The following is a 23,531-nucleotide window of genomic DNA, read 5'->3' on the forward strand; positions in this document are numbered from 1 at the left end:
CATGTGGCTCTCTAGGTCCTCGAGCAAGGCCTTTTGACTGAATCCAAACCTCACAGAACAAATCCCCTTAATAAAAGAATTTGTTCTGTACCCAAGGACCTAGAAGGTCACATGTCATCTCAAGGCTGCAGGTTCCCCAACCTTAGAACCATGCTTTGTTTATTTTTATTATTCCCACAGCACCAAGAATAGTACCTAACACATAATATAGTCTTAGTAAACATTTGTCACATAGCTTAAAAAAGGATGGCCCTAAGGAAATCCAATGACAATATCCAAAGGCTATTAGTAACTTTATGGCAGTATCATACTCCTAAGCTGCCACATCCCCACTACTGAATTTGGCTAAGGTAAAATGCTTTCCACAAGGTAAATGAGTGCACAAAAGAATATCCTGGGCACATTTAAAGACTCTCCCCTCAGAGGCTGGCACCCACTCAGCACAGAGGTCATCCTGCCTTCAGTACAGTCCTCACAACACTTACTCTCTTGGTTCCCACAGGTTAAATGATAAAACAGGCAACTCTGAAACAACAGCAAAGGCGAAAACTTCATTGGAGGCTGTGAGGTGGGGAACTCTAGTCTCTGAAACGATTCTCTATTTACCTGAATACAGAATACTAGGAAGAGACTGAGCCGTCCACCTTAATCTAGATGAGCAGCAATAAGCCAGTCTATCTTGTCAGAGTCCACACACATGCACACAATCAAAGCAGAGAGAACTAAGAGAAAAAGAATAAAATGAAACATTTCAATTGGCATCAAAGTATTACAATGTTAATGACACATATTACTCACCAGTGTGCCAGAACAAACAACTTGCAAGTGGACAAGGAATGCTCAAGAAGTCAAAGAAACAGAATAAAATTTTCTTGATTCTAAAAGCACAAAGTCATCCACATGCCAAAGCAGGTCATCCCAAATCTGTACATGCATAAGTATGGGGTGTGTGCACATGTGTGTGTGTGTGTGTGTCTGTGTGAGAGAGAGAGACAGAGAGAGATGTATTTATAGTCAGCTTTCATAGAATGAAGGCAAAAGAAAAAGGGGATAGCAGAGGATGTATAGATAGTATCATAGAAACAGCCAACATGATTTGGAACTTGGACAGACTTCAAGAGATAGCGGAGGGCAAATGCTATGGCTCATGGGGTCAAAAAGAGTCAGATACAACAGAACAACAACAAAAAACAAAATCTGGACATATCTACCAGTGGATTCTCTATATCGTATATTATTTGAAAACTCCTTCCTTCTACTGCCCAAACTGGTAAGAGTCGTTAGGGCCTAGACAATATAACTTATGTAGGACCTTGTTTCAATGCCAAGTATTAATGACTTTTGTGATAGTGAAAGCTGTGCCATCACAAATGACATAATAATCATATTTCCTAGAAAGTGAAGTTAGTATAATGGAAATAACTCAGAGCTTGGACTGAGAAGGTCTGCATTTAAGTAGCACCTCCAATACATGTTATACAACTGAGCAAGTCACTCAACCTCTCTAAGCTTTCATTTTTTCATCTGTAAAATGGAAATAATTATACTTGTACTACCACAGCATTGGAATGAGGAAAGTACTTAAATGTTTAACTTTTGCCACTAAGAAAGAGAAGAATCATTTCATTCACTAAAAATCTACTACTTTAGCACCTAGTGTGAGCAAGGAATTGTCCTAGGTCCCATGGAGGAATACAAAGGCATAGTTCATCTTGAGCTGAAAAGGACCACAAGGAGTCATTTATTCCAGTCCACTTATTTTACAAATGAAGAAATTAAGTCAGAGAGGTTAAATGATGACTGCCAAAGGTTCCCCAGGTAATAAGTGGCAGGGCCAGCATCTCAACTTGGGTTCTATTACTCCTCTTCTTCTAAAATTTTAGTCTAGTAGGGAAGATAAGATGCACACATATAACAAAACATGAACATTGAAAGAGAAATAAAAAGGTAAAAAAAATTTTAAAAGATGCCATATGCCTGACAGAAAGCTGACCTCAAAGCCAATCCCTGCTGTGGACCCCTCCTGTTGCTATGACCCTCAACAAGTTACTTCTCAGTGTTTGATGCAAGACTCTCTAAGATTAAAGATTGTAGAAAAGAGGCCAATATAAAGGTAGTGTGAGCTTTTTCACTTGGAAATTCCTAATGAAGTGAAACTATAGGTCCAGTCCCTATCCCTATTTCTGAAAATTAAAAGTCATGAAGTTCAAAGGAGAACTATTCTTATGGCTGAGAGGAATTAAGAAAGACTTTACAAAGGAAGTAGATTATCTAAGTAATCATGAAAAACTGATAGAAAATGTAGAGGTAGAGCTGTGGTGGAAACACAAAAAAGGACATTATAGGCAGAAATAAAAGCAAGAACAAAATCACAGAGCCTGGAAATTATGATACATGCACTGAGAATGTAGGTAAGATGTGTAAAGGACAACAGCAGGAAATGGCTAAGGTTATTGTTGTTTGTTATTCAGTCACTGAGTTGTGTGATTCTTTGCCACAGCACTTCAGGCCCTTCTATCCTCCACTATCTCTCAAAGTCTGTCCAAGTTTATGCTCCTTGTTTCCATGACACTATCCATCTCAACCTCTGACATCCTTTTTTCCTTCTGGCTTCAATCTTTCCAAATATCCTGATATTTTCCAGTGAGTCCCATCCTCTCCATCATGTGGCCAAAGTATTTAAGTTTTAGTATTTGACCTTCTAGTGAATAGTCTGAATTAGTTTCTTTAAGTATGATTGATCTCCTTGCTGTCCAAGAGACTCTCAAAAGTCTTCTCCAGTACTACAACTCAAAAGTGTCAATTCTTTGACACTCAGTTTTCCATATAATCCAATTCTCACAGACATACATTGCCACGGGGGAAAAAAAACATAGCTTTAACTTGTATGGAACTTCGTCAGCAAGGTGATTTTTCTGTTTTTTAGTATGTTGTCCATGAATTTTTAGATTTACCATAGCTTTCCCTCCATGGAACAAGTGTCTTTAATGTCATGGGTGCATTCTCTCTCTACAATGATCTTTGAGCCCAAGAATATAAAATCTGACATTGCTTCCAATTCCTCTTCTATTTGCCATAAAGTAAAGGTACCAGTTGCCAAGCATTTAGGGGTTTTTTATGTTAAGCTTCAAAACAGTTTTCATACTCTCCTCTTTCATCTTCATCAAGAGGCTTCTTAATTTCTCTTCATTTTCTGCTATCAGGGTAGTATCATCTGAATGTCTGAGACTGTTACTATTTCTCTCAGCAGCCTTAATTCTAGTTCTTGATTCATCCAACCTGGCATTTCACATGATGTAGTCTGCATATAAAGTTAAATAGGGTGACAATATACAGCATGTCATACCCCCTTTCCAATGTTAAACCAATCAGCTATTCCATGTTTGGTTCTGACTGTTGCTTCTTGGCCCACATACAGTTCCACAGAAGACAAATAAGATGATACATGGTACATCTGTTTGAGGACTTGCCACATTTTGTTGTGATCCACACAGTCAAAGGTTTTAGTGCAGTTAATGAAACAGAAGTTTTTCTGGAACTCCCTTGCTTTCTCAATAATCCAGCGAATGTTGGCAATATGGTCTCTAGTTCCTCTACCTCTTTGAAAACCAGCCTGCTCTTCTGGTAATTCTTGGTTCATATATTGCTAAAGCCTAGCACGCAGAATCTTAAGCATAACCTGATTGGCATGTGAAATGAGTGCAAATGTTCAGTAGTTTGAATATTACTTGGCATTGCCATTCTTTACAAGTAGGATATAAACTGATCTTTTCCAATCCAGTAGCCACTGCTGAGTTTTCCAAATTTCCTGATATAATGAGTGCAGAACTTTAAACACATCATGTTTTAGGATTTTAACAAACTCAGCTGGAATTTCATCACCTCTACTAGCTTTATTAGCAATTCTTCCTAAGACCCATTTGATTTCATTCTTCAGGATGTCCAGTCTAGATCAGTCACTGTACTATTATGGTTTATCAAGGATGTTAAAATTTCTCTTGCATCGTTCTTTTGTGTATTCTTTCCATCTCTTCTTAATCTCTTCTGCTTCTGTTAAGTCCCTACCATTTTTATCATGATTTGCATGAAACATTCCCTTAGTATTTCTAATTTTCTTGAAGAGAGCTTGTCTTTTCCATTCTACTGTTTTCTTCTATTTCTGTGCTCTTAAGAATACCTTATCTCTCCATGCTATTCTCCAGAATTCTGCATTCAGCTAGGCATAGCTTTCCCTTTCCTTAGCTATTTATAAAGCTTCATCAGTCAACCGTTTTGCTTTCTTGCTCTTTTTCTTTGGAATGTTTTTTGTTGCTACCAATATTATGAATGTCTGTCCATAGTTCTTCAGACAATTTACCTACTAGAGCTAATCCCTAAAATCTATTCATCACCTCTACTTCATATTCATAAAGGAGGTTATTTAGGTCATACCTATATAGTCTGAAGATTTTCCCTACTTTCTTCAATTTAAGTCTGAATTTTGCAATAAAAATTTCATGCTCTGAACCACAGTCAGCTCCAGGTCTTGTTTTAATTGCCTGTATAGAGTTTCTCTACCTTTAGATACAAAGTATATTATCAATCTGATTTCAATATTGACCATTGTATGATGCCCATGCACTAATAGTCACCTTTTGGATTATTGAAAAAGAGTGTGTGCTATGACCAAAAAAACCTTCCCTTCTCTGACCTGCTATGGCATTACTGTCAGCAGCATTCATTTAATGCAAATAAAATGCATTATCTTTTTATATATATTCCATGCTTTCTTAAACAGGCTGCAAGCTCCTTAAGAGTGAAGGTGATACCTTATACCTCACTATATCTCCAGTACCTCGTACAATGCTCTAAAAGGTGAGCACCTTCCAGGTGCCCAATAAAAGATGTCACAGATTTAAAATACTTTGATTTGATATTAATTACAACAATAACACTGGTTCCCCAACTGATAAACAGTCAAAGGATATGAAAAGTTTTCAAAGGAAGAAATCTAAACTATCAATGGTTACATGAAAAAATACTCCACTAATAATTGGAGAAATACAAATTCAAGCAACTCTGAGATACTACCTCACATACCTCGGTTTGGCAAAGTTGACAAAAAAGAAAAATACCAAATATTAGTGGGGCTTTGGGAAAACAGACACACGAATGCACCATTGATAGAGCTATAAATAAGTTCTGACATTTGAGAAAACAATTTAGAACTATACTCAAAAGTAACTGTACATAATTTTTGCCCCATCATTACCACTATCAGGCCTATACCCCCAAAAAGATCAAAGAAAAGTGGAAAAGGAGCCCTATGTACAAAAATATCTATAGAAGCTCTTTTTGTAGTGACAAAAAGCTGGAAAGTAAGGGGGTGTTCGTTTAATTAGAGATCTTTTTCTGAATAACTTGTGGCATATGATTGCAATGGAATACTGTTGTACTTTAGGAAATGATGAAAGGAACGGTTTTAGAGAAATCTGTAAAGATTTTTAAGAAATTATACAACGTAAAGTAGTCAAAACCTGGATAACAACAATTTATATACTGTAAAGGCAAACAACTTTGAAAGACTTGAGAACTCTAATCTTTGAATTTAATGACCAACCACTATTCAAGAAGACCAGCAACAAAGACTACTACCTTACCACCGGACAGAGAGGCAATGGAGTAAGGATACAGAATAAACATGTATTCTTGGACAGGGCTAAATGCTGAAGTTTGTTTATTTGTACATATTTTTGTGAGGATTTTCCTTTTTTTAAATGAGGGAAAGAGAGAAAATAAATAGTAACAGAAAACACAAAAATAGCATTTTTTAAAATACCAATGATAATAGGCAAATGGGGAAAGGAGAGGACTCAATTTCTTAATCTGTTAAAAAAATAAAAAAGGTTGAACAATCTCTTAATCTATTAAAAAAAGGTTTATTCTATCTCTAAAATTCTAGGTCTAGTTTTTGCATGTTTCTATGTAAAACCTATATTCACATGTATTTACACATACAGAGAGAATGTTTTCTCTTTGTTTTTATATACTCATATTTTAGTACTCTCTATAGCCCAGTGGACTCTATATTCCCAAAGGATCAAGTCATTTATCTATTTTATTCATTTGTTTATCATTCCTCTATCTCCCCAAGGAATGAAATCTTTGAAGTCAAAGATTCTGTGATGCATGGATTTTTTCTTATAGATTTTGAAAATCATAATTATAATGTAATTGGTAATTAGTTTCCTTTGTAATCTTATATATCTTGTTTTATGCATTTAAAAATATTCCAAGAAGGAGGTAGACTTCACCAGATTGCCAAAGGAAGGAAAGGAGGAAGAAAATAAACATCTAAAAACATTAAGTATCTACCATGTGTCAGGCACTGTGCTAAGCACTTTTAAAATACCTCCTCTGGTTATCACAACAAACCCAGTATGTTGTTGTTATTATTATTCCTATTTTACAGCTGAGGAAACTGAGGACAAAGGCAAGTTCAATGATTTGCCCAAGATCACACAACTAACTAGAGGCCAGACTTGAATTCAAGTCTCCTAGACTCAAGACCCAGTACTCCATACAATTTCATGATACAACAAAATAATAAGAACGCCTACCTGACATTATACTTACAAGACTATCGACACAGCAGGTATCTCGTCTGGGAGATATGTAGACTTAGACTGAACAATGTTACATACAATAGGAAAATATTTCCTTGAGAAATGAAACATTCCCTTTCCCTACGATGTACAGTCATTTCAAGGAGAAAGTTGTGTCATAAATGAAGAACTTCCAGATGCCAAGGGAACCTTGCAGAAACATATTTGTTAGTGCCATTTCCTCTTCAAAAAATCATGTACATATTTAATCTTTTTTATACTAGCCCCATCCAAAAGAATGCTAAGCCAATTGAGGGCGGGGGCTAGTTTTCTTTTTCTCTGAGTATCGCCATCATAGTACGGACTTGAAACATGGTCATCAGGTTAAATTAGACTTCGGGAAGCCAAACCCTAAGTCCCTATCAATTCCAATTGGACACAGACTCGTGTGTGTGTGTGTGTGTGTGTGTGCGTGTGCGTGTGTGTGTGTGTAAAGTGTTCCTAGAATTTCATGGGAGATCACACTGGCTTGCCCTAAGGAAACAGCCCAATGCTTTTAATGATTCTTCCCCAACCCCTATGCCTCACAAGATGCTCCATGAAACAAAGTTCCATCTCTCTAAAATCATCTTCTTCTATGCAACACAACTCCAACTCCCCAAGTACCTCATTCTCTGAAGAGTCAAGAGTTTAAGTCACCCAAAAGACAGTGGAGAGACACATGGAAGGCATGAGTAAACCCCATTAACAACAAAGATATATATGTGGGAGAAGCAGTGCAAAGCATCAAAGTGACAGAGAACCACAAAAGGGGCAAGAGCTATCTTCCCAAGTGCTCCCCACTGCTAGCCTCACAATGTCAAGAAATGGAAAGGAGGCCCTAGCACACATCACTTCTACTTCTGCATCACACCTCCTTTCTATCTCCTTTTCCCCACTCAGTCAACCATCCCCCGAATTAAGACCCTTATATCGTCTGCTACCTAAACTACCACAACATCCCAACCTAACTTTCCATTCCTAGGCTTTCCTCTCCAAACTAGCCTCCAAGTAAGCTGCCAAAATAATGTTCCTAAAAAGCACAAGTGTGCCAAGAGCCTTAAGTGGTTTCCACTTCCTTTGAGATACAACACAAAGTCCACTGTTTGGCATTTAAAGTCACACACACACACACACACACACACACACTGTCCCAGCCTGACTTTGCTATTCCCCAAATGTGATAGGCCATCTCCCACCAAACTTTTGCACAGCTTGTCTTCATAGCTGAACTGAATGACTCTCACACCTGTACTCTCTCTCCCCAAATTACCCTGAACATACACATGTGTTTACATGTTATGAGCAGAGATTGTTTCATTCTTTGTACTTGTATCCTCAGTGGTTATCCTAGGTTTGCCATATAGTTGGTGCTTCATAAACACTTGTTGATTGATTGCACAGAAGACTTTATACTACTCAAAAGAAGGAACTGTTGCTCAATTTGTTTCTTTATCCTTAATGCCTACCCCACTATGCTTTGCATTCAGTAGGCAATTAATAAAAACTCAATGGATTAGATGAATTTGATAGATCTCTCAAGGAGCATTTTCAGAAAAAGAAAAAAGCTGCACAGGATAGGAAGGCTTAGAAGGATTGTAAATGGCACAATCAGATCACAAATCCCAGACTGGCAAAGGCTGCTAACACTAGCTTTAAGCACTTAGCTCGTCTCCTCTTCTGTCAATAGCTAATTATATCAGAAAAACTGCCCTGGGGCCAGGAGTAGCACTTCCCCAAAGAACTCCATCTTTTCAAAGCAAGGATTCTTTTATAACACCATCAGTTCAATTAGGGGACTATAATTTGCCAGGATTCTGTCTGATGGATTTCACAAGTGCCATGGTACAACTATAAAGAGGGACTACAAAATCAAAGTACATGGTGTGGAGTTAATAGAAAGTGTCTTGGAAAACCTGTCAAATTTGGAAAGCAAAATTAACTACACTGCACGAACCTCTTTCACTCTTATACCTAAGTCTACTCCAACTATGACCCAACTCTACAACACATCCAGGCCCTTGACCCCTCAACACCACCCTGAGAAAATCCTTCTACTTATTCTTCCCCCTTCAAAACCTCTATTCAGCCATGGTCCCTTCAGTCTCTGATCCCTGCCCCCTCACCTCTACTGCAACAGGTTTTCAAATCAGCTTTGGAGACTAGCCAAAGTCTCTAATCCAGAACAAGGAGTTAAGACTCTTAGGCTCTCTTTCCTGTCAAACTCCCCCAAAAAACCTCAAGCAAGATTCTTTGTTATTTTCATAGCCTCAACCTATCAGTCATGCCAATTCACTAGAAACTGAAAAATCATTAGTCAATTCCTAACTACTTTTGTGTATTACTCACAATAAATGTACAGTCCCATGCATGCTTTCCCCTGCCAACCCAGTACTTCCTGGGATACCATCTTGTACCACATATTACATCTAAAACCATCAGTCTGTAGGCGGTTAACAAACATACCCTAATTTTAATAGTTCTGGCCAAACAATTAGGAAAAGAAATTTGCTGTTATTTTTTAAATGATAAGATACATCCAAATTCTAAGTATAAATGAAATTGATATTATTCACTTTTTAAAAATTCATCATATTATTCCCCTCTGTTCTTTCAAATAAAGTCATCTATACTAATTTTTACTTTCTCTAGGATGGCTTCAAGAGACATTCTTCCAGAAGGTTTCTTAAAACACAAAACAACAGTAGGGACACAATACACCAGAATTTAAATCTTAGCAATAACTTTGCTGAATAACAACCTAGATTCTAATGAAAACCTAACGAAAAAAGCAAGGCTGTATGCAAGCAGAAATATGTACTCAATCACTTTCTAGAAAACTAGGATTCTGAGACTCCTGATTTTCAGCAATTTTTTAAAAATGCTAATAGTCTGGCTATTGTTTCTTTCAGCACCAATAACTCCTATTCAGTGAAGGTGTTGGGTCTTAAAGAGCAGAAGCTTATAAAGTGAGTCTTACCTTAAAATGAGATTTCTCAGTGTCCCAAGAGCTGATCCACTCCCAGTCCACACACCCACACCCACACCCATACCCAGGTGTATTCTCCTGAAGAAGTAATGTCATCTATCAGCTTCACCTGCTAAACTCCATAACAGTTTTGCTTCTTTCATTCATTCCCCCCCAAGAGGCATTGTGGAACAGAGGATAGAATGTTGACTTTGGAGCCAGGATGACCTGGGTTCAAGTTCCTGACCCTGACACATGCTGGCTCTGTGACCTTGGGTGACTCACTGAACCTCACTGTTAGGGGCAGCTAGGTGGTGCAGTGGATAGAGCACCAATGCAGGAGTCAGGAGGATCTGAGTTCAAATCTCACCTCAGACACTTGACACTCACTAGCTATGTGACCTTGGGCAAGACACTTAACCTCAACTGCCTCATCCTGGGTCACCTCCAGTCATCCTGATGAATATCTGGTCACTGGATTCAGATGGTTCTGGAGGAAAAGTGAGGCTGGTGACCTGCACAGCCCTCCCTCACTCAAAACAAAGTCAAGTGAAAGTCATGTCATCATTTCCCTGATGGCATGGTCTTCTTCGGCAACAGAGGACAAACACACATTCCCCCAAGAAATGCTTGGTCTCACCTCCTCCAGAAAGTTTTCCTTGATTCTGCCTTTACTCAGTGCCTTTTCAACTCTTACATACATAGCTCCACTACAATCATTTCTATTTCCTGCTATTGCTTTATGAGTATTCTTTTTCATGCTGGTATGTATCTCCTCAAGATTAGAGACTACATCTTTCTTTATTAATCTGTGAACTCTCTGAGGGCAGAAACCATGTCTCTTTCTCTTCCTCCTTCCTCTGGATTTTCCTAATATCCAGTACGCATATCTATACAGAAGAGGAGACTGACCAAAATGAAAATACAGGAATTCTAGTTTCCACCTCAACTCAGATCTCAGGAGAAAGAGAACCATCATCTCTACATATCAGGAGACATATGTGAGGTACTCTAAAACAAACACAAGGATGTCTAACCATCTACAGATAAGAATGACTCATTCTCCACCCCCTAGAACCTTCCCCCCCCACCACATATACACTCACTAAAAAACAAACTGTACCCTTGCCCACTTAAGAAAGAATTAGGAATTGGTAGCTCAGCCAAAATGGATAGTGTCCAAAATAAAACCCTTCTCAAAGGAGAGTTTTGATAGACTCCAGAAGAAACAGTGAGCCTAGGTACCTGTCACTAAGACTGATACTCATCTAAAAAGTATACCTATGTGGCATTCACCCTCCCACACTATTAGATATGGCTAGATCTTATATGGACTCAATTCTTGTGCACTTCCAAGTACTAGAAACTGAGACATATGATCAAAACATATACTTGCAATTCAACCAGCACATCAAAATCAAAAATGCCCCTCCCCACAGCCCCAACAAAAAAAAAAATTTCAATTTAGTATGTCCTGTTTCTTTTAATATAAGATGCACCAGTCCAATGTCAAAGATATTCCCTAAAAACAGATTAAAGGGAAAGATTTCAGCCTAGGAGCAGAGAACAAACAGTCCCAACTCCAAGCACCATTCAGCCACACAGCTTCAGGACAGATATATTCCTTATATTAACAAGGCCACTTTAGGGAGACCTTATTTTGGCATTTGGAGTTAATGAGAATGCAAACAGCAACCTCTTCAATATCTCTTAAATGGACCCTCTTCTTTTCATTCCCACCCAAACATATGCCCTCTGTGACTTTATCTCCTTCTCCAAAGCGTTTGTTTCAAACCTTTTTTTCTCATTTCAAGTGCTAAATTACACACATTCCACACACCCACATGCACCCACAGCAGATTATCTAGCCTTCTAATTTACTGTGAGAAGATTAAGTCCATCAAATTTGAGCTTCCTTAACTTCCCTCCACTGTTCCTGCAAAATTTTTAATAACACCCCCCACTTGCTCTTCTCTCTGGTTCCAAAAGAAGAGGTATTCCTGTACTCCTCACTATTGACAATCCTTCTACCTGGATTCTTAATTCAAGACACAGATAGCAGGGTAGAACAGAGAAAGTGTTGCCCTGAGCTCAGGAAGTCCTACATTAAAATCCCACTAAATACTTACTAGCTATATGATCATGGGCAAGTAACTTAACCTTTCCATGACTCAGTTTCCTCATCTGTAGAATGAGGAAATAGCACAACAGCACCTACCTCAAATTGTGGTTTTGAGGATCAAATAATATATGTAAGCACTTTGCAAACATTAAAATTCTACAAAAATGCAAGTTATTATTTCAGGACCTTATTCACCTGTCATTCCCCTCTCCAATATCCCTCCAATGGTTTCTTTCTATCTCCCTTCAGTTACATTCAGAGTCTCTCAAATTCCTAGGCCCTTCTATCTCACCCAGCTACAATCCCATCTCTCCTAAAATCTTCACTGCTATCTATACTTCTCCAAAAAACTGTCTATGAACAAGGCATGCCTTTCAATGCACTCTCTCCTAGATCCCTTGCATCTGGCTTCCATCATCACCACCAACAACTCCTCTAACAAACTTGGTCTCTCAAAAGTCACCAATACCAGGGTGACAATTACCAATCCTGTGGACTTTTTTTCTTTCTTACCTCTATCACATGTAATACTACTGATCACTGTACTCTGTACTTGTATTCTGAGACATCACTTTCCTAGTGATTTTTCTATTTCTCTAACTATTTTTCCTCTGTGTTCTCTCCTGGCTCCTCATCATCTTCCTGACAACTTTAACCTGTGTGTTCCCAATAGTCTGTATCAAACTTTTTCTCTGCTCTCTCTTCCTTGAAAATCTCATATAAATGAGATGAAATAGGAAAAGAAAGATGGTGATAGTATGTAATACAAAGTAACTGAGGATTATTAAACAGAAGGAGAAATGCCTACTTAAAGATTCATGTGACAGCAGTATGAACAATGGTTGGTACCCATAATTCTTGTAAGAAGACTTCTACAGTAGATAGTAATGAGGTACTAGGTATTACTAGCTAATGACAATGGAAACAAAGCAGGTAGCAACAATATTGAAAACATGAAACTAACAAAACTTGGCAACAAACTGGATATATAAGAAAAACAAGGGAGAAAAGTCAACATTCATTCCAAAACGTCTAATGTGGGAGACCTGATGAATGGAAATACCACTGACAAAAAATAAAAGAAGAAAAAGCAAAATCAGCAGTAAAGGTAATAAACTTGGTTTTAGACATTTAGATGTGGGGGTTCTGGTGGGAAATAAGGGTGAAAACATCTGATAAATGATTAGAGATGAGAGTTCAGATAAAGAATTCCAGGCTAGAGATAAAGATTTGGGGGTCATCTACATATAAATGGGAATTGAAGCCATGGAGATGACTTCATGAGCATGTATATAAAGCACTTTACAAACCTTAAATCGTTATGATGTCAAATTATTATTCCTAACTTCCCAAGGTCTCCTTCCCCTTCTGACCTCACATAGCACTTGGTTTTGCAGGCCCCCAATGCACTGATTTAACATTATAATATAGTCTCCTGCATTTTGTATCTCAGGAGGTTCTTATCCAAATATGGTATTTACTTCTAAGAACTAGTATTGGGCATACCAGGTCTTGGTAAATTAACAAATTTTTACCTCAGACTATCACAGTTGTCTCCTAACAGAACTCCCTACCTCAATCCAGCCTATATATAGCTGTCAGAATACTCTACCTCAAGACACTCATTTTATTATTTCCCTTCTCAAAAATGTCCTATGCCTCACCCAGTGTCTACACAATAAAGTCTAAACTTCTTCCACAGACACCCCCAAAGGCTCCAGAACCAACTTAGTTTTCGAGCTTTTAAAATCTCTCACTTTTTCCTTTTTAAGCAACCAAAATGAGCTGTTTCTCAAACACCCCTTGCACTTCCCGTACTCTAAGCCTTTGTTCACCCCAAAGTCCTCTCCACAGTGCCAGGACACTTCAGTACTCTCCTCCCCCTCCAACACCCTGCCCTACACTTACTGATATCTTAACTGGCATTAAAGGTCCAGCTTGAATGCCATCTCCTCCACTAAAGCCATCCTGGATTCCTCCAGAAGGAAGTAATCTCTCCCTACTCTACTTCCAGAGTATCTTTATTTGTACTTCTATAGTACTGTAATCACATTCAGCAGTTCTATCTGTTCATATTTTATCTCACCTACTATATAATAGGCACTTTAAGAGACAATTCCCTGTCCAAATCATCTGTGCAAAAGCACTGTGAAGAGGCATTTGTGGAAAGAGCATTAGATTTAGAGGCATGAAATCAAAGTTTGATTCCCAAGTCAGTCACTTTTTTAGCCATGTAACTGCTAGCAAATCACTTACCTTCTTAGAGCTCCCTGTAAGAGCATAATAATTCTTACAGAACCTACCTCACAGGATTATAATTACATATTTGCTTTACAAACCTGAAAATACTGTATAAATGAGGTATCACTGCACTCAAATATTTGCTGAAATGAATTTTAAATCAGGATAGGATTAACTCATTAACCCTTTTTACTAGTTCAACCAAAGTAGATGGGAAGATTATTCCCAAATAAAAGTATTATTAAGATTGTGTTGATAAAGAAGAATGGGGAGACTGATCTAAACTGACACACAACACTGCAAGGGAGAAAATTCGATTATTATTATTATATGTGAGGAACTGCGCTAGGCACTAGGGACACAAAGACAAAACCAAGCAACTCCTGCCTTCAAGGAGCTAACTCTACCAGGGGATATAAACACACAGAAAAATACACAAACTAATCAGGCAGGGGGTTCTCACCTGGGCTAAGTCAGAATGGAGATAAAGAGTCGGGAACATAGAGACAAGTGGGAGTGCATTACAGGCCTTGTGAATAGCCTGTACAAAAGAAGCCAGGCAAGAAATAGCAAGTCTATTTCAGGAACACCTAGTAGTTCAGATTGGTTAAAAAGTACAATGCATGAAGAGAAATATTACAGAATAAGGGTAGAAAGGTAACAGAGTCAAATTTTATAGGGCCTTAAAAGCCAGGCTGAGGAATTTGTATTTTGTCCCTGAGGCAACAGGAAGTCACAGATGGTTATTGATCAGGGAAGCAATGAGATCAGTCAGACTTGTGGGAAAGGCCTATTGCTTTGTAGAGAGGTGATTCTGGGAGTAAAAGACCAATTAAGAACATATTATTATTCTAACTGTCTAAACAAGAGATGATTAGGGCCAGAAACATCCCAGGGCAGGGGGTGAGGAGGGAGGTCTGACTATTCAGGTCCACAGTCCAGAAAGTGAGGCCACACTGAAAAAGGTGTCCATTTCTATCAACAAATGTTAAGTTGTTGCCAAACTTTGATCCCTGGTTTTCCTGATGTTGCCCTAGACCACTAGGACACTTTATTTGTGCAGAAATGCAAACATATTTGATTATCTTGTATTCCATGACTAACACAGTTCCTGCATATAAGTGCTTACCAAATCTTAGCTGTTTATCAGTCTCAGCCAAATACTACGGGTAATTTTCAATAAAAACAGTATTTTTAAAAAATCATAACATGCATATCAAAATCAACATGATTCATAGATTATATGCTAGGTACAGCATCACTATCCCAAATTCTCTGCTCTTCTCTGTCCAGACAGAACTCCATTTGCATGGCTTCAACCAACACCTTAATATACTGACTGATAGAGGCACTTCCAATCTGGTATTCACTCTAATCTTCTATTTCCAAACACTGATATTTCTCTACCCCCCCTCACCCAAGCATCATACCTTTATTTCAAACTCAACCCATCCAAAACTGATCTCATTTCCATCTTAAACAAACTCCCCCAAATCACTTCACTACTCTCTATCACTGTCACCACCATTCATTCTCCCTCTTTCCTATCATATCAGTCTTAAATTTCTGTCTGGCTTTCAGCTTCACCATTCCCCACCCACTCCCAATAATATCATCCCAACACATCTAGCCAAATTTACTTCCCTAGGTTCCCCAAATGAAACCCTTAGGGGATGCCAACTTCTTAACTGCAATGCAAATTCCTGCTTCCACACTGTTCCTCAGGGTCTCTTCCACTTCATAAATTCTTTATCTCTAAATCATTCACCTTACCAAACATGCTCATCCTTCTTGGGATCCAAATTCTATTTATTCTTCAAGGTCTAGCTCAAATACCACTTTCTTCACAAAGCTTTCACTGATCTTTCCCCCCTCTAAACTCCTCCAGTACTTATAGTCTATGCCAAACAATTAAGCACTTAATTGTATACTCTTGAATTATTTGACAGTTTGTCTTTTCTCCCTAGCTAAATAATAAGATATATGAAATTAGGAACTTTGTCTTTTACAAGTATCTTCTACTTGGATTCCTATCCCCACCACTCAAGGAGTGCATAGTAGGTCCTTAATAAATATTTGTTGATTGATTGTTCCCCTCTATTAACACAGATAAATGAAAGCAAACTATTTCCTAGAGAAAATAAAGGGATGAGAACCCTATAACACACACAGTTAAAAATGATCCTGAGTAGGTAGAAGGAATAAAACCCAGTCTTTTTCATTCTCTGATTTCCAGAGTCCAAGAGAGATGACAATCTTCTCATCCAAGAGGTAAATCATAATCTTTTAGTAATGACATCACAAGTACACAGCTTTGGTAACAATTATGAGGTCAGGTGTGTTCAGGTCAACTGCTTTATGTGAAAGATGAGAAACAGTATTTTATTAGATTTAAGGGGCTAATTTGTGCCTTTAAAAAAATTGGTCAAATTTTGAAATAAATTTATTTCAGAAGGAAAGGCCTTGATAAATTTTGACTGTATCTAGTTCTTTAATCCCCTCTTTTAGATACTAGTCTTTTGGGGGGGAGGGGGAAGAGACAAACAAACAAAAACCAGTTCAATTCTCATCAGACTGATGCAATCCTGAGAAGCTCCTGACTCTTGTGACTGAATATATACGTGTGTGTTTATAATCTGGCTATATACATGAAAAACTCGCAGGCCTGGAGTCAGGAAAACTCATCTTTCTGAGTTCAAATCTGGCTTCACACACTTACTAGCTGTGTGACCCTAGGTAAATCATTTAACTATTTGCCTCAGTTTCCTCATCTGTCAAATGAGCTAGAGAAGAAAATGGCAAACAACTCCAGTATCTCTGCCAAGAAAATCCCAAATGGGGGTTACAAAAAGTCAGACAGGAACAAAAAATTACTGAACAACACATGTCCCTCACCAGCATTCTTAGTATAGTAAAATGTCAATGTTTATTTTACATCATTATAAGGAAAATTGCAAGCTCCTTCTACTGGGCTATTCAGCATGTTACCATGCTAAGAGGACATTATCATAAGGAGCAGTGAGAAAAGGATAACTTCCTGGATAGGATAAATTTTAGCTTGGGCTTTGCAAGACATAGATTGGTAGAGAAAAAACAACAGCCAATTATCTGAGCACATACTGATATTAGATGGCATGTACTCAGGTAATTCAAATTTTAATAGTAGCTTAAACAAAAACAAAAGATAAACTTGTTAGGGTTTTTAATTATAATGCTTTCCAAAACAAACCCTTTTTGTACTATTCAGTTCTAGATTGCCTACACCACTGACCCCCTACAATCAACATAGAAGACTGAATGTTGAATATACATAGATAATGACCTTTTTTTTTTTTTGCTTGCCACAAGAAAGTGGGGAACTCAGTTACAGTCTTTGGGATCACCTATATGTTAAATCACTCTGAGATGGGTGTAGAGAGATCTTTATAAATTAGGCTGCTTGAAATCTTACTGCTTCCACAGAGAAAACTCAAGATTCTCTGCATCTAAACTGGTTCAGGAAGGGAGAAGATGAGTCCTAATATATCTGCCTCCCTCTCTCTCTAAACCAGAACTCTTAGTACATCATTATTCCTCTCACAGGCCTATACCATGGCTCTCTGTTATCCAATGTTAACAAATCCAAACTAAGTCTGGCTTCCAAATTCCATCTCCTCACAACTCTATTTCACCCTCACCTCTCATAACCTACCATCAGACCCTCCACTCTAGCCAATCTCACTTGTTTCCCCATTGTACCTTGCTCATCTCCACCCATACCAACTTTGACGCATGCTGTTTCTTCTACCTAGCATGTCCTTCCCTTTTTTCTCTACCAATCTATGTTGTCTTCCAAACCCAGGCAAAAAAAATCTATCACCTCAGAAACTATCCATTTCTTGCTGCTCTTCATGATAAGTTCTCTCAGCACTTTCCACTATACTAAACTGCACCCGGTTCATATGCCATTATCTAAGTATTAAGCTATGTTCTGTCTCTTCAAATGAACCAAAAGCCCCACAAGGGCAGGTATCTCTTTCTATTGTTTTTGGATTCTGTAGAATTCACCAACAACATACCTCAGCATCAGGCTAGTAACAAATACACCCAGTCTCATCCAATTCTTTCCCTGCCCCTTTGAGGTTTATTCAAACTACAGACATTTCAACCAGGGGATTTGCTCCTGCCACAATTATAAATAGGTCATGGAGCCTGTCAGTAATAATTGAGCTAACTCTAACACACACAAAAATGAAGCTTCTGAGTACTACTAATCTCTCTGGGTGTGTGCGATCTCAAAAAAAAAAAAAATCACATTCCACTCCCCATATTATGTTTCTCAAAACACTGCTAGTGAAACAAGAGGGAGAAAAAATGAAGTTTTCAGAATAATTTTTAAGTTTTCTGTGCACTCTTACTTTTACTTCACCCAGATGGCAGATATGCCTCTGACAGATCACACCTCCAAAATCCAACTAAATTCAATACCAATTATTCTTAAACCATAATTCCCTAAAAGCTTTCATTTCACTGTGTATTTTAATTCTAGGGAATAGTGTCTAAATGTTCTGGGTTTGAGTTTAGCTTAATTTTAGTTTGGTTTAATTTTCAGAGCCTGGAAAAGAAAGGGTGACAATTTGGTAGAGTGGAAAAAGCACTAGCATCTGTAACCAGAAAATTTACATCTTCTCAAAGTAATCTGTAGCATTAAACCAAAAGGACAAGCTTAATTAGACAGAAATGTGAGTAACTGACTCAGCTCTGGAACAGTCTGCTCCCACCCCAATTCTCCTTCCCCACTCCAGTACAGAGTGGCCCCTAAGTCAGAGTGTTCAACTCTTGATCATTAATGCTCATGAAGAGTTGGATAGTCCAAAATGATAAATAATCCAAAACTTATTTGGAATATATAGTACATATCTTTCCCTTCTCAAATGTTTTTCTTGGGCTATTATTAATATTGACTAATAAGTGTCAATTCTTCAATTAAGTACAGAGGTGACTAAGATGCAAGATAAAAAATTGCAGACACACTCTGGAATTGTCTACATTTCATTTATCAATTTCAGTTCTGTTATAATTGTTACCCACTATAGTGTGGCACTATTGTGGCCACAATATAACTCCACAATGGAAAAATCAAAGAAAGTGGTAAGCTGGATGCGGAACTTTAATTATCAACTACTTGAGAAACAAGGAGGACAAACAGGTTAACTCCACAATTTGTTGGTGTTATGAACTTGTGGCTTATGCCCAGGGACGTGTTTAAACGACAGACGTGCTCCCTCTCGCCATCCTAGATATCTTCTTTCCCAACTCCATCAATGGATGAATCTTTGTCAGTAACAAGAACGCATTTTTTCGTCAAAACTAAGTAAAATGTTAAGAAAGAAAATCGTAAAAAAAAAAACCTTAAAACATCCCGAAACTAGAAATAAATTGGGAATTAACATTCTGAATTGTCCATACCACTGATTCTCTGTTGATGAAGGTGGTAACTAAGAACTGACTGCACATTTCTACGAATCTCCCAACTATGGAAAAGGCTATTTGCCTCAAACAGACCTCCGGAAAGGAGTTTACCACTGGCAAGGGTCGCTAACTTCACACAGGGTATTTACGAAATTTTTTAAAAAGTAGCAAAATTAAAGTTCAAACAGCTTCTCCGTGCTCCACTCGGCTGCCACAGGCTTCGGGCATCGGGGGACCGAGAATTTCAAGAAGGGCAGGGGAACAAACCCAGCGAAGAGGACCCCCCACCCCCCGAGCCAGATCGCCTCCAGCCTGAACAAGTCAAGTCCCCCGAGCGGGGCCCGGATGAAGCCCGGCTAAAAATACCGCGGGCCAGTAAACAAGCCGGGGCCAGCCCGGGGCCGCCGCCGCCACTCACTCACCCCTTCGCTTCTCAAGTTTCCAGCCTCCCCCGGTAACTTTTCCCTCGGCCGGCCCGAGGCAGACAGGGGGACGGAAGGGTCCGCGGGAGCCGCTCCGGGTCGCGTCTTGTGTACCAGAGGGAGCTGTTCGTTGCCAGGAGCGCCGGGGCAGAGGCCTGGCCCTAATGGGGCAGCTCCGCAAACTTGGGGACCGAGAGACTTCGGCCAAGCTCCAGCCCCCGGCGAAGGTCAGGGGTGACCCGCCCCGCCCCCGAGAGCCACCCCCGCACACCGACAAAGGGGTGGGGAAGGATTCGGACGCGGAGCGAGGCGGGGCGCGCGGGGAATCCGACAGCAGACGGACTGACCGATGGAGGGAGGGAGGGAGAGGACGGGCAGCCGCGCACTGCCTGCGTCCCGGGGGCGGAGGCTCCGTTACCCTAGGCCGCCGGGGCGGAGCGCGGGGCCCCGTAGCCTCCCCTCATCCCGCGGCGGCCGGCGACGCCCCCCTCCCTCCCCGCCGCCCAGCCTGGCCCGGTCACCTCCCCCCAGCCCCGGAGGCAGCGGCCCCTCACGGGCTAGCCCCGGTTCGCCACTAGCTACGCCTCCCTGCTCTCTCCGAGCCCGGTACCCACTTCGACTCCAGCGGCTAGCCCTGGAGCGGCCACTCCTCAACCGTCCGGCCGGAAACTGGCGCCTGTTTCCGGCCGGAGTGGGTTGCTAGCGACACCTAAAGCTGCTGAGGCCGCCGCCGCCGCGGCCGCGGCCGAGGCCGCCTGCGGCCCGACCCCGCCCCCTCCCGAATCCCCGCCCCCTCGCCGCGTTCTCGGCCGCTACCACCGCCTCCGCCCCGCCTCCGCCCCGCCCTGCAGTTAACCCGCGCGTGACCCCCCTTCTTTCTCTCCTGTCCTGCGCGAGCTGGGCGACCCCTTGTTGCCCATTTGTCCCAGCGGAACCCCCCGAGCTGAAGCTTGGGGTGGTGGGGAGGGAGAAGGGGTGTAGATGCCCTCTTAAATTCTCCTGGTCTCCCATCCGGTCCTCGCCTTTCCTTCTTCGCCACCAGTACCCCAGACCCCCGCAGCCCTTTCAGTATTGAATTCACCCGAGGAATCGACCCGCCAGCTTTGGGACTTGGCTTCCGCAGGGTGGGGATTGTGGACTGGTACCTCGTACCGTGCAGCGCACGTACAGACATCTCAGCAGTACTTTGTGATGACGACGTGACATGCCAAAGAGGATTCCAAACGCCGTCCTGGGAGTCCAACTTCCTGGCATCGGCTTTTCACGCTAAATTAATGCTTATTACCTGAATATGTTCGAGTGAGCCAGGATGCACCAGTCCCCAGTCCCTGTGCCCTCCCAACTGCGTGCGGCTCACCTGGTGCAGTCAGCACTCAATGCACAAGCCCTTATTGTGGTTCGAGCTTTATACGAGGCAATAAACGTATAAAGGGGCAAACCGTGGTGAGCCCGCTGGGTGGTGGAAACCTTAAACCAACCCGGCCTCCTGCAGGGGCCCTCCCGACTGAGGAGGAGCCAGGGCGTGGGGAAGTTAACTCCCAGGTCCCCTGGGTGCTTCCCATGGGTAACAGTATTGCTAGTCTGTGGCAGCTAAGGATACTTTGTTCCAACTTCCTTCGGTGTTCTAGCGATGCAAGGCACTCCAGCGGAGATCCCCGAGTGGACATTATCGTCTCTTCATCAGTCTGCCGCTGTTTCCTCAACTGTGAAATAGCACCTCCCTTTCAGCGTTTTTGTGAGGTTCAAATAAGATAATATGAATAAAGCACTTAGCAGAGTGCTGGCTTATAGTTGGGCTTAATAAACGCGCGTTCCGCATCTGTGTCCCCTTATTTACACCGTGTTTTAAAGTTTGGAAACTCCCTCAAAAGAGTTAATACATTTACTGAGCCTTTTAATGGCATCTTGGGGAGGGGGCGCTGATTATGCCTTACATATCTGAACTAGAAGAGGTTTCCCGGGTTCACCACTCCAAAGGAGTATAGGTCACACAGATAATGGACTTACTTCCCAGAATCTGAAAGCATCCCTGGGACCCCCACCCAGTGCAATATATGGTAGACTTGCACGCACCAGTTCTTTTATTTCCTTCTTCGTCTGCTCATCCTCAAAGATTCAAAGTGTAGTTTTGAGTACTAGAGGCAACAAATAATACATTGAAATGGTGAGAATCCCAAAGCAAGACTGGGAAACAGGGAAGCAGATAACTCCAAAAAGCAGACAACTGGAAAAGCCTAGAAACTGAGATATTACAATGTGTTGATGTTATTCCATGGACTCTGTGCCCGGCACATAGTAAGTATTTAATAAATGTATATTGGTTGATTATCAATTGATGCATGGACAGTGGTACTTGGGTGGCTGCCAGTGGTTGGAGTGAGACATATTTTACAGGGCCTGATAAGCACATATAGAAGGAACCACCCCTATGGACCCCAGGTTTGGGGGATGTTTCTATAACAAATGCCTTTGTTATACTTGCTTAGTAAATACCCTTTTTAAAAGCCAATTAATTCAAAGTGATAATCAAGAGAGAGCATACAAGCTGGGGCTCCTAAGTATGTACATCAGAAACTTCAGTAACCTAAAGGTTTCATCATAGAATCCTGATAGAACCTGGTCTGCCAATGTATGTACAGATTGTGGATGTGAATCCAAAAGGGATGGTGGCCCAAGTTTAATACTAGGTCAAGCTACCAGTCAAATACATTGAAGAGATCACACTTTCAGTGGGTTCCTTGGCAATCTGGAGGAAAGGGATGGATGGGGGTTGCAATTGCTTTGTGACTAATTCTTGCTATGGTCACTCATTGTTATTTGTGCAGTTGCTTAATGAATTGCTTGTTGTTGGTTCACCCAGGCTATGTGGGCAGCAGTGTGGTCAAATGGGCTTCAAGCCAAGCCACCTGGGTTCTAGTCCCAACTCAGCTCCCAATCCATTGGGAGAGTCCCTTCTCATTCCTGAGTCTCAATTTCCCTTTAGAACCAGAGGAGGGGAAAAAAAATTGTTCTAGTGATATGCATGCAGCCCATCTTGGTCCAGACACCTGCTATCCAGAAGCAAGAGGACACAACAGGTAAGTAGTTTTTCTCCCAAACAGGAGAGTGGTAAAGAAAGAATATAGATATATCAGGAGAAGTATTACAAGGACCCATAAGGCCACACACCTTCATTTTGCCATGTAGCGAAAGTTTCTGCCCCACTCCTAGAGACTGTTCTCTGTGATTCATCCAAAAAGCACCAAATGCCCCCTCAGGAAAGTACAGCAATGTTCTGTGCTTCCAAAATACCCATGGAAAGGTCAGAATATTAGGGCTTTGTATTTTACTGAAGAAACTAACCAGGGAACCCAACAATCTTGATGCTTAGGCATAGGAGAGGTATTAAAGGAAAGGGGGAGCCTAGATACTCAGAGAAAATTCCAAGGATAGTCTGCTGTCAATGCCCAGGAGTTTTTGTGCCTTTTCATAGTGATATTTCAAATTTCCTTTCCTTTTCCACAGGTACTAGCCAAAATTGGGCTAACATTTAATACCTAAATTATTACAACAGCAGCCTTACTGTTCCCCCACATTCTAGTCCCTCTCCCTTTCATTTCACCCTATACACTTTTCCCTAAAATGATATTTTCATCCTGCCACTCAGTTCTTCACAAACCTTTAATGATTCCCGCCTGCCCACAGTATAACATCCAAACCCTTTA

At 40.6% G+C, this 23,531-nt stretch overlaps 1 protein-coding gene across 7 annotated transcripts in view; it reads right to left on the bottom strand.

Moving 5' to 3' along the window:
* Window positions 1-21,201, bottom strand: part of OTUD7B (OTU deubiquitinase 7B) — a 74,563-nt gene extending 53,362 nt beyond the window's left edge. For 2 of the 7 annotated variants that reach the window (XM_072644681.1, XM_072644676.1), the window contains exon 1: window positions 19,828-19,987. The gene's annotated coding sequence lies outside the window, so the exon portion shown is untranslated. Of the gene's footprint in view, window positions 1-16,124; window positions 16,208-19,827; window positions 19,988-20,441; window positions 20,578-20,972; window positions 20,990-21,184 lie in introns of those variants that run through there. The other 5 variants (XM_072644679.1, XM_072644680.1, XM_072644682.1 and 2 more) reach the window with 5 other exon arrangements.
* Between the last annotated feature and the right edge of the window lie 2,330 nt (window positions 21,202-23,531).

This window comes from Notamacropus eugenii, chromosome 2, assembly GCF_028372415.1.
Source record: "Notamacropus eugenii isolate mMacEug1 chromosome 2, mMacEug1.pri_v2, whole genome shotgun sequence".
Lineage (NCBI taxonomy): Eukaryota > Metazoa > Chordata > Mammalia > Diprotodontia > Macropodidae > Notamacropus > Notamacropus eugenii.